Genomic DNA, 18,837 nt, shown 5'->3' on the forward strand with positions numbered 1-18,837 from the left:
TCCCACAACAATTTCTCAAACTACATTATCTGCTGATCCAACGCCTTAATCTAAAGCTGAGTTATCATTTTCCAATCTCGTTGAGGTAATCAAATCTGTAACCTCTGATATTCAGCTGGAAACTTCAAGATCAGTTGAAGATGTAGTCATGAATGAAGAACCAGCTGTTCAAGCCGAATTTTTTGAAGAACCGACCGAAAGAGCCAATTTTTGAAAATCCAATTCAATCCGAAGCTATGATTGAACAGGCAGGCTCTCAACCGACTGAAGAGGCTCAATTGCACTCCGTCTCAACTAAAGATGTGCCATGTGGGGACCGGACGCTGATTCATTTCTTAATCGTCTGTGGGAATAATTAAATCAATTATAATAAACAGGGTCTAATTTTTTTTTAAAATACAATTGTCAAATGCGGAACGTAATGGAATTCATTCGAATAGATACATCGAAAACAAAGTACAAGTCTTGTACCATATACAGTCATTTAAAACTAAGGTTTAACGACTACATATCAAGTGTTTAAACCCTATCTAAAATCCAAGTCCGTAGTCTCCACTCTAATCACGATCTCTCTTCATCTCCTCGACTCTGATCCTGTCCCACCTATTGTCATGCACACATACAAACACGACAACAGCCGGATAACTTTGGTGAGGAATACATCCCAGTATAACTCAACGATACATGCAATCATATAATCAATATAAATCATGAAACAGATATCAGTAATATGTATCAAAATCTGAAAACATAATTCAATATAAATCTATTATTAAACTCATGATTCTATATCTCATATTAGACTCATTTCTAGTCTAGGGATCCCGATTTCCAGACGTTGGCATACTATATCGAATCTCAGTAAGAAGTAAATCCACTTCTAATCAAACATCGATATAAGCCAAACATCCAGTGTCTTGACCTATCCGTCAAAGACTTTGGTACCTCCGCCAATAACTAGTATGTGACAATGTTCAATGTGCCAGTGACGATTCTATCACCCTCTGGCACCTCTGTCACATGATCAATCCTCTAATATATGCTTTCTATAAATCAATAGAACAAGCATATCAAATCAAATCAATGCACACAATAATAATAAGTATGTGGTTTAGGGAAACTCAAGTATATCACAATCGAGTCATTGTTCCGGTTCGACATTGATTTATACCATTCTTTTGTTGCAGTTCTGACAACATTCCCGTCTGGAATTCGAAGTCTGTCAATATTCAATCTGGCAATGACAATATCAAGTAGTACAATATCAATATGCTGCTCAGATCAATATCGAATCTGATAAATCTGAATCTAACTCAACATTAACGACATAACGGAACAATCTCAATATACCCAGCAATATAATATCAATCAGCTATCAATCCTCAACATCTCATAATCAATAACATTACAAATCTGATATCAAATCTCAATCAAATCCATTCTGAAAATCATAACAATTTCATACAATAATCGTTCTTCAATCCGGTTCCAATTATACGATGTTTACCATATCAGAAACACCATATATGAATCATATTCGATTCTGGTAATACCATAATTTCAAATCATATCAAAACATAAGAAAACTTACGTCCAGTTGTAGCCTGCATTGATAGGAACACAGTACTGAAATTGGATTGGGATTCTGACGGACGGATTTCTCGCAATTCAAATTCTAGTATCAGGAACTTGAAGTTTTCTCCTCGGCTTCGATTTCTTTCTCCTTCAACTCTGAGGAATGAAATTGTTATAAGTATATATATCCTGCATGTTACGGACCAAATGGCTTCATCTTTGAGCAACACGTCTCGCGCATATGCGCGAGACCTACTATTCTCGGCATCAATTTACTCGACAGCTCGTGCATATGCGCGAGGTTCTCTGGAATCGGAATTTTTCCTTTCACATATGCGCGCACACACTCCGCGCATATGCGCGAGGTCCTCTTCCCACTTCGCGCAAATGCGCGCATCATTGCCGCGCATATGCGCGAGGGGTACTGTTCCTCGCACACATTTCATGTAGTTTCTCGTCTTTCTCGGTCCGATCCTTTCCGTCCGTAATTACAGCATATTATAAATCAATAATCGTAGCTTATCAAATAAAAATCCTGGCCAATTCATTTCTCCCCACCTAAGATAAGATTTCGTCCCCGAAATCACAGGCAATCAAATCATATCAATAAGAAGGTATAACAGAAGCTACACAAAAAACTCACATCAGTGAAATAACTCTGGGAATCTATGTCTCATGTCTGATTCATTCTCCCAGGTAGCTTCTACAATGCCATAATGACTCTACTGAATCTTCACAAGTGGAATAGTCTTTGTTCTGAGTTGCTTTTCTTTGCGATCGAGAATCTGAATCGGCTTCTCGAAATAACTCAGGGTTTCATCCAGCTCGATCTCATCTGGCTGAATAACATGTGAAGCATCAGGCAGGTATTTCCGCAACAACAATACATGAAAGATATCATGTATTCCAGATAATGAAGGCGGTAAAACAATTCGATAGGCACGATCTCCTATCTTCTCGAGAATCTCATACGACCCAATGTATCGTGGAGATAGTTTCCCTTTCTTGCCAAATCTGACAACTCCTCGGAAAGGTGAAATCTTTAAGAACTCTCGGTCTCCTGCCTCGAATACCAATGGTCTACGTCAAACATTGGCATATTTGGCCTGTCTGTCTTGAGCTGCCTTCATTCTTTTCTGAATCAGCTTCCTTTTTTCAGTCATATCTCTGATCATATCAGGTCCAATCTCAGGAACCTCAGAGATATAATCCCAATACATAGGGGATCTGCATTTCTTACCGTACAACGCCTTAAACGGAGCCATCTTAATACTCGTCTGATAGCTGTTGTTGTACGAAAACTCACAAAATGGCAATGCATCTTGCCAGTTAGTGCTAAAGTCAAGCACTACAGCTCTCAGCATATCTTCCAGTGTCTAGATAGTCCGCTCTGACTGTCCATCAGTCTGTGGATGATATGCGGTACTCCAATGTAATTTCGTACCTAGATCCTGCTGCAAACTCTGCCAGCAGTGCGAAAGAAACCGAGGATCACGGTTTGATACAATCGACTTCGGCACTCCATGCAATCTGACTACTTCTTTGACATAAATATCTGTCATCTGGTCATGTTTGTATATCATCTTGTATGGAATAAAACATGCGGATTTGGTCAATCAGTCAATCACAACCCAAATCCCATCACAACCTCTGGATGAACGCGGTAACTGCGTCACAAAATCCATGGAAATGTGATCCCATTTCCATTCAGTTATAGATAAACTCTGCAGTAGACCTCCTGGTTTCTTTCTCTCGGATTTCACCTGTTGGCAATTCAGACATTTGGATACAAATGTAGCAATATCAGCTTTCATTTGTTTCCATCAATATTATGTCTTCAAATCATTGTACATCTTCCTGCCACCAGGATGAATGCTAAAACGACTGTTGTGCGCTTCTGCTAGTATCCGCTATCTCAAATCTGTAATATTCGGCACAACCATACGGTTATTCACATACAAAACACTGTTATGAACCTGATATTCCGATTGATGTCCAGCTCTGACCATAGCAATCGAATTATGTACATTCTGATCAACTTTCTATGCCTCTTTGATTCTAAATATCAATTATGGTTCGACGCAAATAACACATAATCTCATAGGCTGACAATCTGTTTCAAAGTCTAATCCAGACAAACAACAGTCTTTTATCAAATTCGAAACACCAATCGTCGATAAAGATAAAGAACATACCTTTCAACTTAGTGCATCAGCTGCTGCATTGGACTTTCCAGGATAGTATTTGATTTCACAATCGAAATCCTTCAATAAATCAAGCCATCTTCGCTGCCTCATATTCAACTCGGACAGCGAAAACAGATACTTCAGGCTCTTGTGATCAGAATAAATTTCAAACTTCTCACCGTAAAGGTAGTGTCGCCATATCTTCAAAGCAAATACAATGGCAGTCAATTCAAGATCGTGAATTGGGTAACGAATCTCATGTGGCTTCAGCTATCTCGAGGCATAAGCAATAACATGTCTTCGCTGCATCAGAACACAACCCAATCCTCGGTGAGATTTATCACAATAAACCACAAAATCACAAGTACCTGATGGAATAGTCAGTATTGGTGCACTGGTCAGTCTTTTCTTCAATTCAAGAAAGCTGGTCTCACATTCTTCAGACCAAACAAATGGAGCATTTTTCTGAGTCAGCTGAATAATCGGCTTGGCAATGCTGGAAAAATATTTAACAAATCGATGGTAATATCCTGCCAAATCCATAAAACTGCGAATCTCGGGTACTGATGTCGGTCTTGGCCAACTGATCACGGCCTCAATTTTACTGGGATCAACTGATATACCATCTCCGGATATGATATGACCCAGAAATACAACCTGTCTCAGCCAAATTCACATTTGGACAATTTCGCATATAATTTCTCAGCCCTCAGAATTTTCAATACAATCCTCAATTGCTCAGCATGTTCAATCATATTTTCGAGTAAATCAAAATATCATCAATGAAAATAATCTCGAAATCATCAAGATATTTCTGAAATATGCGGTTCATCAACCCCATAAATACAACTGTAGCATTAGTCCAACCGAACGGCATGACAATAAACTCATAATGTCCATACGTGGTTCTAAATGTTGTTTTCGAGATATCAGAATCTCTGACTCTCAGCTGATGATATCCAGATCTCAGAATGATCTTAGAATATACTGAAGAACCCTACAACTGATAAAACAAATCATCAATGCGAGGCAAGGTATATTTATTCTTTACCGTTGCTTTGTTCAGTTGAGGGTAGTCAATTCAGAGTCGCATTGAACCGTTTTCTTTTTCACAAACAGTACTGGAGCACCCCAAGGAAAAACACTCGGTCTAATGTACCCCTTGGCCAGTAAATCCTCCAACTGATCTTTCAACTCTTTCAATTCTATTGGTGCCATTCTGTATGGAGCTCTAGAAAACGGGACTGTACCTGGCATCAATTCAATACTGAATTCTATCTCTCGAATCGGAGGCAAACCCGGAATCCCATCTGGGAAGACATCAGCAAACTCGCACACCACTGGCAAATCAGCCAATGATGGACTCGGTTTCAGTAAGTCAACTGAATATACAAGGAACCCCTCTGCTCCTTTCTGCAATAATCGAGTCATATTCATAGCAGATATCAAAAGAATTGTAGCTCGAGAACCCTTACCGTAGAATTTCCACTCATCAGCCATTTCAGGTTTGAATCTCACAACCTGGTGGAAACAATCAACAGTAGCTCTGTACTTGGTCAACATATCGATAACGATAATACAGTCAAAATCAGACTAACCAAGCACAATATAGTATGACTCAATCTCATGCCCATCATATTGTAGCATACAATGTTTCACAGACTTCATTGATATCAAACTTATCCCCAAAGGAGAAGAGACAGACACTACAGTAGATAATGACTCAATAGGTAATGAATGCATCAATGCAAATCGCTCAGATATAAATGTATGTTATGCACCAGTATCTATCAATACATATGCAGGATAACCAGAAATAAAACAGTTTCCTGCAACAACATCATCTGGTGTGTCCTGAGCCTGTTCTTCAGTCAAGGCAAACACTCTGGCCTGTTGTCTAGGAGGCTGGCTAACTGTCTGGCTTCCTCCTGGCCTCAGCTGTGACTGGGCTGGTGCTGGCTGGAAAGAGTGAATTGAAGACGGTGGGCGTGTACCAGTCTGAGCTACTGATCCAGATGATTCGGCAAAATGGGGACAAACTCTAGCACAATGTCCCTGCTGTCTACAAATACGGCAACTGCCAAACACTCCTCGGCACTGCTCTTTGGCATGTCTTCCTCCACAAGTGCTGCAATAGGCTCCTGTATAACTCTGGCCCTGGCCGATCTGTCTTGAGCCACTAGAACTGGATGAACTGCTTCCAGATCTCTTAAACTGCTCCCTCTGACTTTCAGGAAATCTTTCTTTTCACAACTGCTGCTGCCACTCTCAAACCGGGGAGGTGGTTGTTGTGGTCTCGGTGCTGGAGGCACAAATGAAGCTCCTTTTTTTCTTATCAGACCGGCTTCGGCTCCCTTAGCTCTATTCAAGGCATCAATGAAATTGTTCGGTCGCCCCGTATTCCCAATGTAAATATTTAAGGATTCAAGCCATTAATGAACTGATCAGCAACAGCTTCGTCGTTCTCAGCCACATGTGGGGCAAATCTCAACAAGGTAGAGAACTTGGCCACATACTCTTCAATGTTCAGCTAACCTTGTCTCAAGTTTGCAAACTCTGCTCCCTTGTCCTTTCTATACGACACTAGAAAGAATCTCTGATAAAATTCGGTTCTAAATACTTTCCAAGTAATTACTGTACATAGATGCTCCAACGCCCTCTTTGTGGTGAGCCACCAATTTTTCGCGACGTCATGCAATTGGTGCCCGATTAGTTTCACTCTCCGCTCATCAGTGTAATCCAAGGACTCAAACAGCATCTCAATATCATCTAGCCAACTCTCACAATCCAATGCAATCTCAGTACCCTTCAGAGTCGGTGGATGGAACGACTGAAATCTCTTCAGCAATGTTTCCATCGGAGTTGCTGTCACATCCGTTGGAGGATTCGAAATGCTACCCTATTCTGGTATTCTTCGAGGAGGCATATATGATTACCAAAAGGGTTAGCAACCAAATACAACAAATCTGTTTCAGTCCTCTTCCGATCATCTTACTGCTGATCAAGAATCAGTTCTGATTCATTCTTAATAACACATGTTTCCAAATAAAATCAGTTAAACAGGTAAACATGCATTATAAAGCAGTAGAACATGCTAGCAATCAAAATCAAGGAAAGAAAACTCATTGTACCGCGCTTACTAGCTCCTATCTCAGTCTAGTCAGACCTATTGCTCTGATACCACCGGTTGTGGGAACCCGGACGCTAATTCATTTCTTAATTGTCTATGGGAATAAGTAAATCAATTATAATAAATTGGGTCTAAATTATTTTTTTTAAAATACAATTGTCAAATGCGGAACGTAATGGAATTCATTCGAATATACACATCGAAAACAAAGTACAAGTCTTGTACCATATACAGTCATTTAAAACTAAGGTTTAACGACTAAATATCAAGTATTCAAACCCTATCTAAAATTCAAGTCCGTAGTCTCCAATCTAATCACGATCTCTCTTCATCTCCTCGACCCTGATCCTGTCCCACCTGTTGCCATGCACACATACAAACATGACAACAGCCGGATAACTCTGGTGAGAAATACATCCCAGTATTAATCAACGATACATGCAATCATACAATCAATATAAATCATGAAACAGATATCAGTAATATGTATCAAAATCGAAAAACATAATTCAATATAAATCTGTTAATAAACTCATGACTCTATATCTCATACTAGACTCATTCCTAGTCTAGGGATCCCGTTTTCCAAACGTTGGCATACTATATCGAATCTCAGTAATAGAAGTAAATCCACTTCTAATCAAACATCGATATAAACCAAACATCTAATGTCTTGACCTATCCGTCAAAGACTTTGGCACCTCCGCCAATAACTACTCTGTGACAATGTGCAATGTGCAAGTGACGATTCAATCACCTTCTGGCACCTCTGTCACATGATCAATCCTCTAATACATGCTTTCTATAAATCAATAGAAACAAAGCATATCAAATCAAATCAATGCACACAATAACAATAAGTATGTGGTTTAGAGAAACTCAAGTATATCACACTCGAGTCATTCTCCCGGTTCGACATTGACTTATACATTTCTTTGTTGCAGTTTTGACAACGTTCCCGTCTGGAATTCGAAGTCTGTCAATACTCAATCTGGCAATGACAATATCAAGTAGTACAATATCAATATGTTGCTCAGATCAATACCGAATCTGATAAATCTGAATCTAACTCAACATTAACGGAATAACGGAACAATCTCAATATACCCAGCAATACAATATCAATCAGCTATCAATCCTCAACATCTCATAATCAATAACAGTACAAATCTAATGTCAAATCTCAATCAAATCCATTCTGAAAATTATAACAATTTCATACAATAACCGTTCTTCAATCCGCTTCCAATTATACGATGTTTACCATATCAAAAACACCATATATGAATCATATCCGATTCTGGTAATGCCATAATTTCAAATTAGATCAAAACTTAAGAAAACTAACGTCCAGTTGAGTCTGCGTCGATAGGAACACAGTACTGAAATCGGATTGGAATTCTGACGGACGGATTTCTCGCAATTCAAATTCTAGTATCAGGAACTAGAAGTTTTCTCCTCGGCTTCGATTTCTTTCTCCTTCAACTCTGAGGAATGAAATTGTTATAAGTATATATATATATATCATGCATGTTACAGACCAAATGGCTTCATCTTTGAGCAACACGTCTTGCGCGTACATCATTCGCGCATATGCGTGAGACCTACGGGTCTCGGCATCAATTTACTCGGCAGCTCGCGCATATGCGCGCCCCATCGTCGCGCATATGCGCGAGGTTCTATGGACTCGGCATTTTTCCTTGCACACGCTCGCGCATATGTGTGCGCACACTCCGCGCATATGCGCGAGGTCCTCTGCCCACTTCGCACATATGCGCGAATCAATGTAGTTTCTCGTCTTTCCCGGTCCGATCCTTTCCGTCCATAATTACAGTAAATTATAAATCAATAATCGTAGCTTATCAAATAAAAATCCCGGGCATTACATGCCAGCTGTGGAGCCAACTCTTCAACAAACTGAAGAACCAGTTGTTGAACCAACTTAAGCACCTTCTACTACTTCTGACCTACCGACTGTTTCTTCTCCTCCTCAGCCTCAACAAGCAGTCTTACCTGAAGAGACCTCAGAAATGGTACAACCTACAACTGAAACAACTGACGGGGCTCTGGTCATTTTTAATGAAGAAAACAGAGAACAAACAGAAACTTCCGGAGCCATGTCTCCATGAATTACTACAGAAACTGAGTCTCTGTTTGACGAAATGAAAAATATTCAGACAAACCTCGCCGTTATAATGACTTCCATTTCTGACCTCCATTCAACGCAATATCTGAACACTATGAGGAATGATTATTTTAAGGATAATACCATGAGCAGACTGCAGCAAAATCAAAAGGATGTTACTTCTTTGTTCTTTCAGATGGATGAACTTCGCAAAGATAGAGTATCAACTGAAGCTCATTTCCAGATGCAAGCATTCGTGACAAGACGTCAAGACTATTTGGAAAGCACTGTGTCAAAACGAATTGTTTTACTCCAAGACATCCTAATGAATGCAGTCTCTAATTTGTCCTCAGATGTGCGGAACTTGTCAAAGAAGTTTGATGAGTTTGAAAAAAATTGGGAAAAAGAAACAGAAGAAGATAAAGGGAAGAAGAAGAAAATATGAAGATCAACTAATTTCAGCTGCTGGTTGAAGACTTTAAAAGAAACTCTTTATTGTTTTATTCTTTGTACGAATCCGTACATAGATTAGATCCTTACTTCATCCTTTGTACGAATATGTACATTAGAAGAGTTATTTTATCTACAATGAATTCAAAAAATTTTATTAAGTTCAGTTGATCAGTTCATATTTTACAAGTTTTGTCAAAAACCAAAAACAGGGAAATTGTTGGAAACTTAATTTCGATTGTTTGAAAAACTAAAGAACTAAGAGATTAACTTTTTGGACTAAACTGATCACACTTAAATAAATTGCATAATTTATTAAAGGCAACTGAAACCAGCCAAACTGAACTTACAAAGACAACTGACTGATCAGTTGGGAACTGATTAGTTAACATATTCAATTGTGAGCTAACCAGAAAATCAGCTGTACACGTCATCAGCTGAAAAATGACATTCAACCGACAACAGTACAAAGCAGATTGCAACTAGTAGTGGAACGCCGCATTTCAGAGCTACAATGTACGAATGTGAGAAGAATGTTGACATGGAAATCAACGGATATAAAGATTCAAATTATATTTAATGTTACCATTGAAGAGAAGCATATAAAAAGGTAAGAAGAGCAATTGAGAAAGAACTCTTGAATTAACTCGATCTATCTATTCACTCAAACTTGATGTTACCCTACTGAAATTATAACTCTCTTTTGAGAATCAAAAATCTCACACTTATCAGAATCGTTCAAATTGATCTTAATTAGATTAGTTGTGCTAAGTCCAGTCGAAGAAATGAGTGATATTTAAGTAAACTAAGAGTTTCAGTCTTGGCAGTGTTTAGTCCAAACTGAAGTGGGTCTGTACAAGTTTTGTAACGATAAAAGTCTTTTAGTGTATATCATATCCTTGTGATAGAAGGGGTGACGTAGGAGTTATTATATCTCCGAACATCCATAAATCTTCGTGTTATTCTTTCAGTTATTTATTCTATCTTTCAGTCAGTTTATTTCCGCAATTGTTATCAGTTAAACTGATTGTCATTGACTGACAAAATTCCTAATTTTTCAGTTTTTCACAAAACTGACACTTCACTCGAAAAGGATATAAAATTCATGAGTGTTTATTCAATCCCCTCCCCCCTTCTAAACACCTTTCAACCAATCAACTGATCCTAACAGTAGATTATTTTTTGCACTAATCAGTTCAGTTATGGTGACAACTGAACTGACGGATACTCTAACTGATCCAAATATTTTGAAAACAGCAGTTAATCAGTTAAATATAGCAGATATGTTTATCGATGTTCGGAGATTTCAACTGCTCCTACGTCATCCCTTCTACCACCTCGGGTAGGATCCACTAGAAGACATTGATTTATACAACTACTTGTACAAACCCACTCATCTTAGAACTTTCCCACTGCCTAACTGAACTCCTAGTCTAGACTGAAGTCAGCACCTTCCAACCAACACTTCTTTTACGTCTATGTGAGAAAGACTACATACACAAGTTTAACGTCTTTGTGCAAGACTGTATTTGAGTGGTGGTGAGAGTGTTTGTGTGTGTGAGAACTGAACAAATATGTTATCACACACTGAGGAAAATAAGCTTCTAATCTAAGCTGATATGACTGTGAAGAGTTCTCTCTGGGCTTATTGCTTCTGAAAACTGATGTGTAATATGTGTGCCCTTTATTTTCTCTCGTATTTGCGTTGAAGCTTTTTGTCTCTGTATATCGATTATTCACTGATCTTCTTTTTATATAGACGTGAAAACTGATCGTACAGTGAGACTCAATTATTGTATCTGTTGCATCTTGAATTCGTTTCTTGGACTTTGTGTCTCAACTTTCCGATTGCCCTTCTGAAACGTTTTGTCTTTAATGCTCTTATTCAACGTTCATTATTGTCCTTTGACTGGACAATTACATTGTACCTTTGTGTGATAGCTGAAATCCTCATAAAAAGTTTGTCTTCATTTACAACTGAAAGATTAAGACAGATACTTCGAACTATTCAGCTGAACTGATCTTCAGTTGTGCTGGTGAAATCAGTTGACTCGTCAGTTGAATTGATTACACTCTCGTTCAGTTGAACTGATCAGCTGGGTTTCTTCATCAGTTGAAGACTCCTTCGGCTGGCAAGGCTTCTGAGGTTCTCCTGCTGAACCACCTATCAACTGGACAATCAGCTGGACTGTTCAATTGACTTAAAAGTTAGATTGATTCAGTTTTTGCCATCATTTTAGTTCTCAGTTTGCGATGTAAACTGCTCGTGACTGATCCTTGCTTCTGCACACTAAGGTGGATTATTAGTAACACAAATTAACAAGTTTTGTTAACATCAAAATCAAGATTGTGAACTTGAAAAGTTCCAACAATCTCCCCCTTTTTTATGATTACAAAATTTGAGCAGTTAAGCACAATATATTCAGTTTAAGTGTTAGTACATTCAAACATCGTTAAAAAATTCCCCTCAAGAACTAAATTAAAGAAATTTTGAAAACCATTTACAGATAGTGTAATGCCCAGGATTTTAGTTTGATACTTTTTAGTTATCTCATATTATGAATAAGGGAATGGAAGAACAGACATGGAGAGACGACGTTGCAATTCGAGTTTTGGTGGTACAGTAGAGTCAGTGCACCCGCGCCATAAAAATGACCGCACCTACGGTGTTGGGACAGAGAGGGCAACGTACCCGTGGTCCAAAAGCCAGCGCACCCGCGGTCGTTCCTTCTGAATTTGTGGAAGTGATCCAGTACGCTCAGCGCACCCGCGGTGCAGAGTGAGCGCACCCGCGGTGTGACGTGCAGAATAAAGAATGAAACATGTGTCTTCACCATGCAAGATATATATATGAATTGTCTTCATTTCCTTTATTTCAGCAGCCAAGGACCGAGAGCAAGTACATAAATTCCTTCAAGCTTCAAGATGTATTAACAATTTGGTTGTGCAACATCTAACCATCCGATTTTGAATCCGAGCTTAAATTCTTGCTCCTTGCATCATAGGCTTCTAAAGGATGTAAGTTTTTTTATGTTCTTGTTTGATGTGGCAATATGATGTTGGGGAAATCAGATTTTGAGATTTTGATGTATAGATTGTGAGGATTATTAGTTATTGTTATTGATTACTGACGTTGAGATGACCGGTATTGCGAGATTACGCCGTTATGCCGTTGAAAAGTACCAAGATTGAGTATTGATCCATATGTGTATTGATTTGAGTTAGAGATTGATAGAATGCATCTTGAATATGTCATTTCAGATTTGTTTTGACAAGCTTCGACATCGAGACCTCGACATCGACAAAGACTGAACAACGAAAGGTATAATTCAATGTTGATTCGGGAAGAATAACTCGAATCAGATTCGATTTGAGTTTCCCAAAACCACATACTTGTTATGTTTGTACTCTATATTGGTTTATATACTTGTACTGAGATAGGAGAGTCATTGTCAGATATGCCAAGTTTCTAGACGTTCGGTGGTATCAAGGCATAGGAGAAGATCGACTCCAATTGTAGATATTCGATACAGACAAGGCCGGAGTCTAGGAATAAGACGTACCGCCACCCCGATTGGGAGAGTAGGTGGGAGACTTGTTACGTCTTATTCACACCGGGATCCCTAGACTTAGATATAATTCGAGTCAAAGAATAAGAGTCAAAGATGTTTTATCTGTCTTCACTAATGTGCCATGATTACTGATTCAGGTGTTATGATTTTGTATTTAATTGCATGATATGCATGTATACATGTTTTATACTGTCATTTGTTCTCACTGGAGTATCCGGCTGTTGTTGTGTCTGTATGTGTGCATGACAACAGGTGGGACAGGATCAGGATCGAGACAAAGATTAGAGATCGAGATAGCGTGGAGATTACGGGCTGAGGAGAATAACTAGTGGTTTATTACTAGACATGTACTGAAATTCTAAACACTAGTAGAATACTTGTAATCGAACAAGTTAATGATATTTTAAATTAAATAATATGACAGTATTTTGTATGGTGTATTGTGTATGATTTATATACAATTGTTTTTTATATTAAAAGCAAAATTTTGACCCACATTTTCTAGCAAAGATCCAATTAATCCCAAAGACAATTGAGTTAGAGCATAGGTCCCCACAACAGGTGGTATCAGAGCCATAGATCCTTTAGAATGAGATAGAATAGAATGAGCGTGGGTAGATTGAATTCTCTTCCTTGCTTTTCTTGTGCTAGCATGATTTATTGCTTTCACTATTACATGTTGTCTTGTTATCTGAGTTGATTACAGCATGTATTTGCAAAGACTGAATTAGAACCGATTCTGGATCAGAGGTATATGATCAGAGGAGGACTGAGACAGATTGTATAGATTGTGTACTAATCCGTTTGATAATCAGATATGCCTCATTGAAGAATACCGCAACTAGTAGCAGGTCGAGCACCAGAACAGGGCAGTACATCCAATGATCCGATGGATGTGACCGCTACACCGATGGAGACTTTGCTGAAAAGGTTTCAGTCTTTTCGACCACCGACACTGAAGGGCACATATGTGTCATGATTACTGATTCATGTATTATGAATTTATATTTAAATGCATGATATGCCTGTATACATGTTTTATAATGTGATTTGTTCTCACCGGAGTATCCGGCTGTTGTTGTGTCTGTATGTGTGCATGACAACAGGTGGGACAGGATCAGGGTCGAGACAAATAAGAGAGATCGAGATAGCATGGAGATTACGTGCTGAGGAGAAGAACTAGTGGTTTATTACTAGAGATGTACTGAAATTCTAAACACTAGTAGAATACTTGTAATCGAACAAGTTAATGATATTTTAAATTAAATAATATCACAGTATTTTGTATGGTGTATTGTGTATGATTTATATACAATTGTTTTTTATATTAAAAGCAAAATTTTGACCCACATTTTCTAGCAAAGATCCAATTAATCCCAAAGACAATTGAGTTAGAGCCCGGGTCCCCACAACAGGTGGTATCAGAGCCATAGATCCTTTACTGAGATAGAATAGAATGAGCGGGGGTATATTGAATTCTCTTCCTTGCTTTTCTTGTGTTAGCATGATTTATTGCTTTCACTATTACATGTTGTCTTGTTATCTGAGTTGATTAAAGCATGTATTTGCAAAGACTGAATCAGAACCGATTCTAGATCAGAGGTATATGATCAGAGGAGGACTGAGACAGATTGTATAGATTGTGTACTAATCTGTTTGATAATCAGATATGCCTCCTTGAAGAGTACCGCAACCAGTAGTTGGTCGAGCACCAGAACAGGGCAGTACTTCCAATGATCTGATGGATGTAACCGCTACACCGATGGAGACTTTGCTGAAAAGGTTTCAGTCGTTTCGACCACCGACACTGAAGGGCACAGATGTGTCATGATTACTGATTCATGTATTATGATTTTGTATTTAAATGCATGATATGCATGTATACATGTTTCATAATGTGATTTGTTCTCACCGGAGTATCCGGCTATTGTTGTGTCTGTATGTGTGCATGACAACAGGTGGGACAGGATCAGGGTCGAGACAAAGATGAGAGATCAAGATAGCGTGGAGATTACGGGCTGAGGAGAAGAACTAGTGGTTTATTACTAGAGATGTACTGAAATTCTAAACACTAGTAGAATACTTGTAATCGAACAAGTTAATGATATTTTAAATTAAATAATATGACAATATTTTGTATGGTGTATTGTGTATGATTTATATACAATTGTTTTTTATATTAAAAGCAAAATTTTGACCCACATTTTCTAGCAAAGATCCAATTAATCCCAAAGACAATTGAGTTAGAGCCTAGGTCCCCACAACAGGTGGTATAGGAGCCATAGATCCTTTAGACTGAGATAGAATAGAATGAGCGGGGGTAGATTTAATTCTCTTCCTTGCTTTTCTTGTGTTAGCATGATTTATTGCTTTCACTATTACATGTTGTCTTGTTATCTGAGTTGATTACAGCATGTATTTGCAAAGACTGAATCAGAACCGATTCTGGATCAGAGGTATATGATCAGAGGAGGACTGAGACAGATTGTATAGATTGTGTACTAATCCGTTTGATAATCAGATATGTCTATTTGAAGAGTACCGCAACCAGTAGTAGGTCGAGCACCAGAACAGGGCAGTACTTCCAATGATCCGATGGATGTGACCGCTACACCGATGGAGACTTTGCTGAAAAAGTTTCAGTCGTTTCGACCACCGACACTGAAGGGCACAAAAATTTCAATGGAGTGTGAAATTTGGCTCGATGACATCAAGATGTTATTTGAATCTCTTGATTATACCGACGAGCGACGAGTTAAACTTATTGGGCATCAACTGCAAGAAGTTGCAAAGAATTGGGGGCTTACTACAAAGAGAGCATTGGAGCATCGTGGCATAGAGATCACTTGGAAAGTCTTTAAAGCAGAGTTCTATCAGCGATTCTTTCCCATGTCCTACCGAAAAGACAAAGGTTCTTAATTTGTCAATTTGAGACAGGGACAACTGAACATCGAGGAATATGTGGCAAAGTTTTCGACATTGCTCCGATTCGCTCCTCATGTCGCAAATAATGATGAGGCTGTTGCGGATCAGTTTATCAATAGCCTGAATCCGAAAATCTTTACCTTGGTGAATACCAGTATACCGAACAACTTTTCAGATGCCTTGAACCGTGCCAAGGGGGCAGAAGCTGTATTGCTTAGGCAACGAGGCAGTTCCTATGTCGCTCCGACTCCGAGACCGCCACAAACCTCAATTCAACCACCTCCCAGATTCGAGAGTGGAGGTAGTAGCAGTGGCAAGAAAGATCAACTTCAAGTGAAAGGAAAACAGTTCAAGAGATCAGGGAGCAGTTCGTCGAGCTCCAGCGGATCACGACAGAGAGGTCCGGGTCAGAGTACAGAGTATAAAGGTGTGTATTGTAGTTCTTGTGGAGGCAGACATGCCACCGAGCAGTGTCAGGGTGTGATGGGTCGCTGCAACATCTGCAGACAGCAGGGACATTTCGCTAGAGTATGTCCACAGAAAGGGGCACAGCAAGCTCAGAGTGTAGGAGCATCTGGTTCAGTAACTCAGCCTGAGAGGCAAGCTTCATCTTTTCATTCCTTTCAGCCAACCCCTACACAAACCCAGCCCCAAGCCAGAGGTAGCCAGACAGTGAGCCAACCTCTCAGACAGCAGGCCCAAGTATTTGCACTGACAGAAGAACAGGCCAAGATGCGCCAGATGATGTGATAGCAGGTAACTGTTTTCTTTGCGGTTATCCTGCTTATATATTGATAGATACGGGTGCATCTCATACTTTTATATCTGAGCGATTTGCATTGATACATGCATTGCCTGTTGAGTCATTATCTGCTGTAGTGTCTGTTTCTTCACCATTGGGAAGTGGTCTTATATCCGTGACTTCGGTTAGACATTGTATATTACAGCTCGAAGGTCATGATATTGACTTAGATTGTATTGTACTTGGATTGGCTGATTTTGACTGTATTGTCGGTATCGATATGTTAACCAAGTACCGAGCCACTGTAGATTGTTTCCAGAAGATTGTCAGGTTCAGACCAGAGATGGCTGACGAGTGGAAATTCTACAGTAAGGGTTCCAGATCTCGGATTCCCTTAGTATCTGTTTTGACGATTATGAGATTGTTACAGAAAGGAGCAGAGGGGTGCTCCGGTACTGTTTGTCCGGAAGAAGGATGGTTTGATGAGTCTTTACATCGATTATCGACAACTGAATAAAGCGAGTAAAGAACAAATACCCATTGCCTCGTATCGACGATTTATTTTATTAGTTGTAGGGTTCGTCTGTCTACTCAAAGATTGATCTGAGATCTGGATATCACCAGCTGAGAGTCCGAGATGTTGATATACCGAAGACAGCGTTCCGATCCAGGTATGGACATTATGAATTCATTGTCATGCCTTTCGGTTTAACGAATGCTCCAGCAGTGTTTATGGGACTGATGAACCGTGTCTTTCAGAAATATCTAGATGAGTTTGTTATTGTTTTTATTGATGATATTTTGGTATATTCCAAGAGTATGATTGAGCATGCCGAACACTTAAGAACTGTGTTGCAGACGCTAAGAAATGAGAAACTGTATGCTAAACTGTCAAAATGTGAGTTTTGGCTGAGACGGGTTGTCTTTTTGGGGCATATCATATGTGGAGATGGTATTTCTATTGATCCAAGTAAAGTTGAGGCTGTGATCAGTTGGCCTAGACCGACATCAGTGCCAGAGATACGCAGTTTCATGGGTCTAGCATGGTACTATCGACGATTTATTAAAAATTTCTCCAGTATCGCGAATCCAATTACCTAGTTGACACAGAAGAATGAAGCCTGTGAATCTAGCTTCTTGGAGTTGAAGAGACGACTGAACAGTGCTCTAGTATTGACTATTCCTTTAGGTACTGGTGATTTCGTTGTATATTGTGATGCATCTCACGGAGGACTAGGAAGTGTTCTGATGCAGCGAGGGCATGTCATTGCTTATGCCTCAAGACATTTGAAACCACACGAAACTCGTTACCCAATTCATGATCTTGAATTGGCGGCCATTGTATTTGCACTGAAAATATGGCGACATATATCTATGGCGAGAAGTTTGAAATTTATTCTGATCACAAAAGCCTGAAGTATTTGTTCTCTCAGTCAGAGTTGAATATGAGACAGTGAAGATGGCTTGATCTGCTTAAAGACTTTGATTGCGAGATCAAGTATTATCCAGGAAAGTCAAATGCAGCAGCGGATACCTTGAGTCGAAAGGTATGTTTTTTATCCTTATCGACGATAGGTATTTCAAATTTGATTGAAGATTGTTGTTTGTCTGGATTAGCATTTGATACAGATAGTGTGGGGACCCGGGCTCTAACTCAATTCTTTTCGGGATTAATCGGATCTTTATTCAAAAATGAGGGTCAAAATTTTGCTTTTTAACATTAAATCGAATGTATATAAACTAAGCATAATATATTTCTTTATTTAATTACAACAAACATAACATACATATCTTGTTCTAGTAAATTCATACAAACTAGTGTTTAATACAAACTACAACACAAGTAGTACAAGTCTAGTAAAAACAACTAGTCATCTTCTGCGCCCGAAGTCACCACGCTATCTATCTCAAACTCATCTCTGTCGTGACCCAGATCCTACCCCACCTGTTGTTATGCACACATACAGACACAACAAAAGCCGGAAAATCCGGTGAGAACAAATCCCAGTATAAAACATGTATACATGCTGATACATAATCATAATCATGAACATGCTATGATGAATACAAGAATAACAATATGTTCCACAATCTATGGAACATAAACAATATGAGCATGCAATCTAAATCAA

The sequence above is a fragment of the Primulina eburnea genome, chromosome 4, assembly GCF_022965805.1.
Source record: "Primulina eburnea isolate SZY01 chromosome 4, ASM2296580v1, whole genome shotgun sequence".
Taxonomy (NCBI): Eukaryota; Viridiplantae; Streptophyta; class Magnoliopsida; order Lamiales; family Gesneriaceae; genus Primulina; species Primulina eburnea.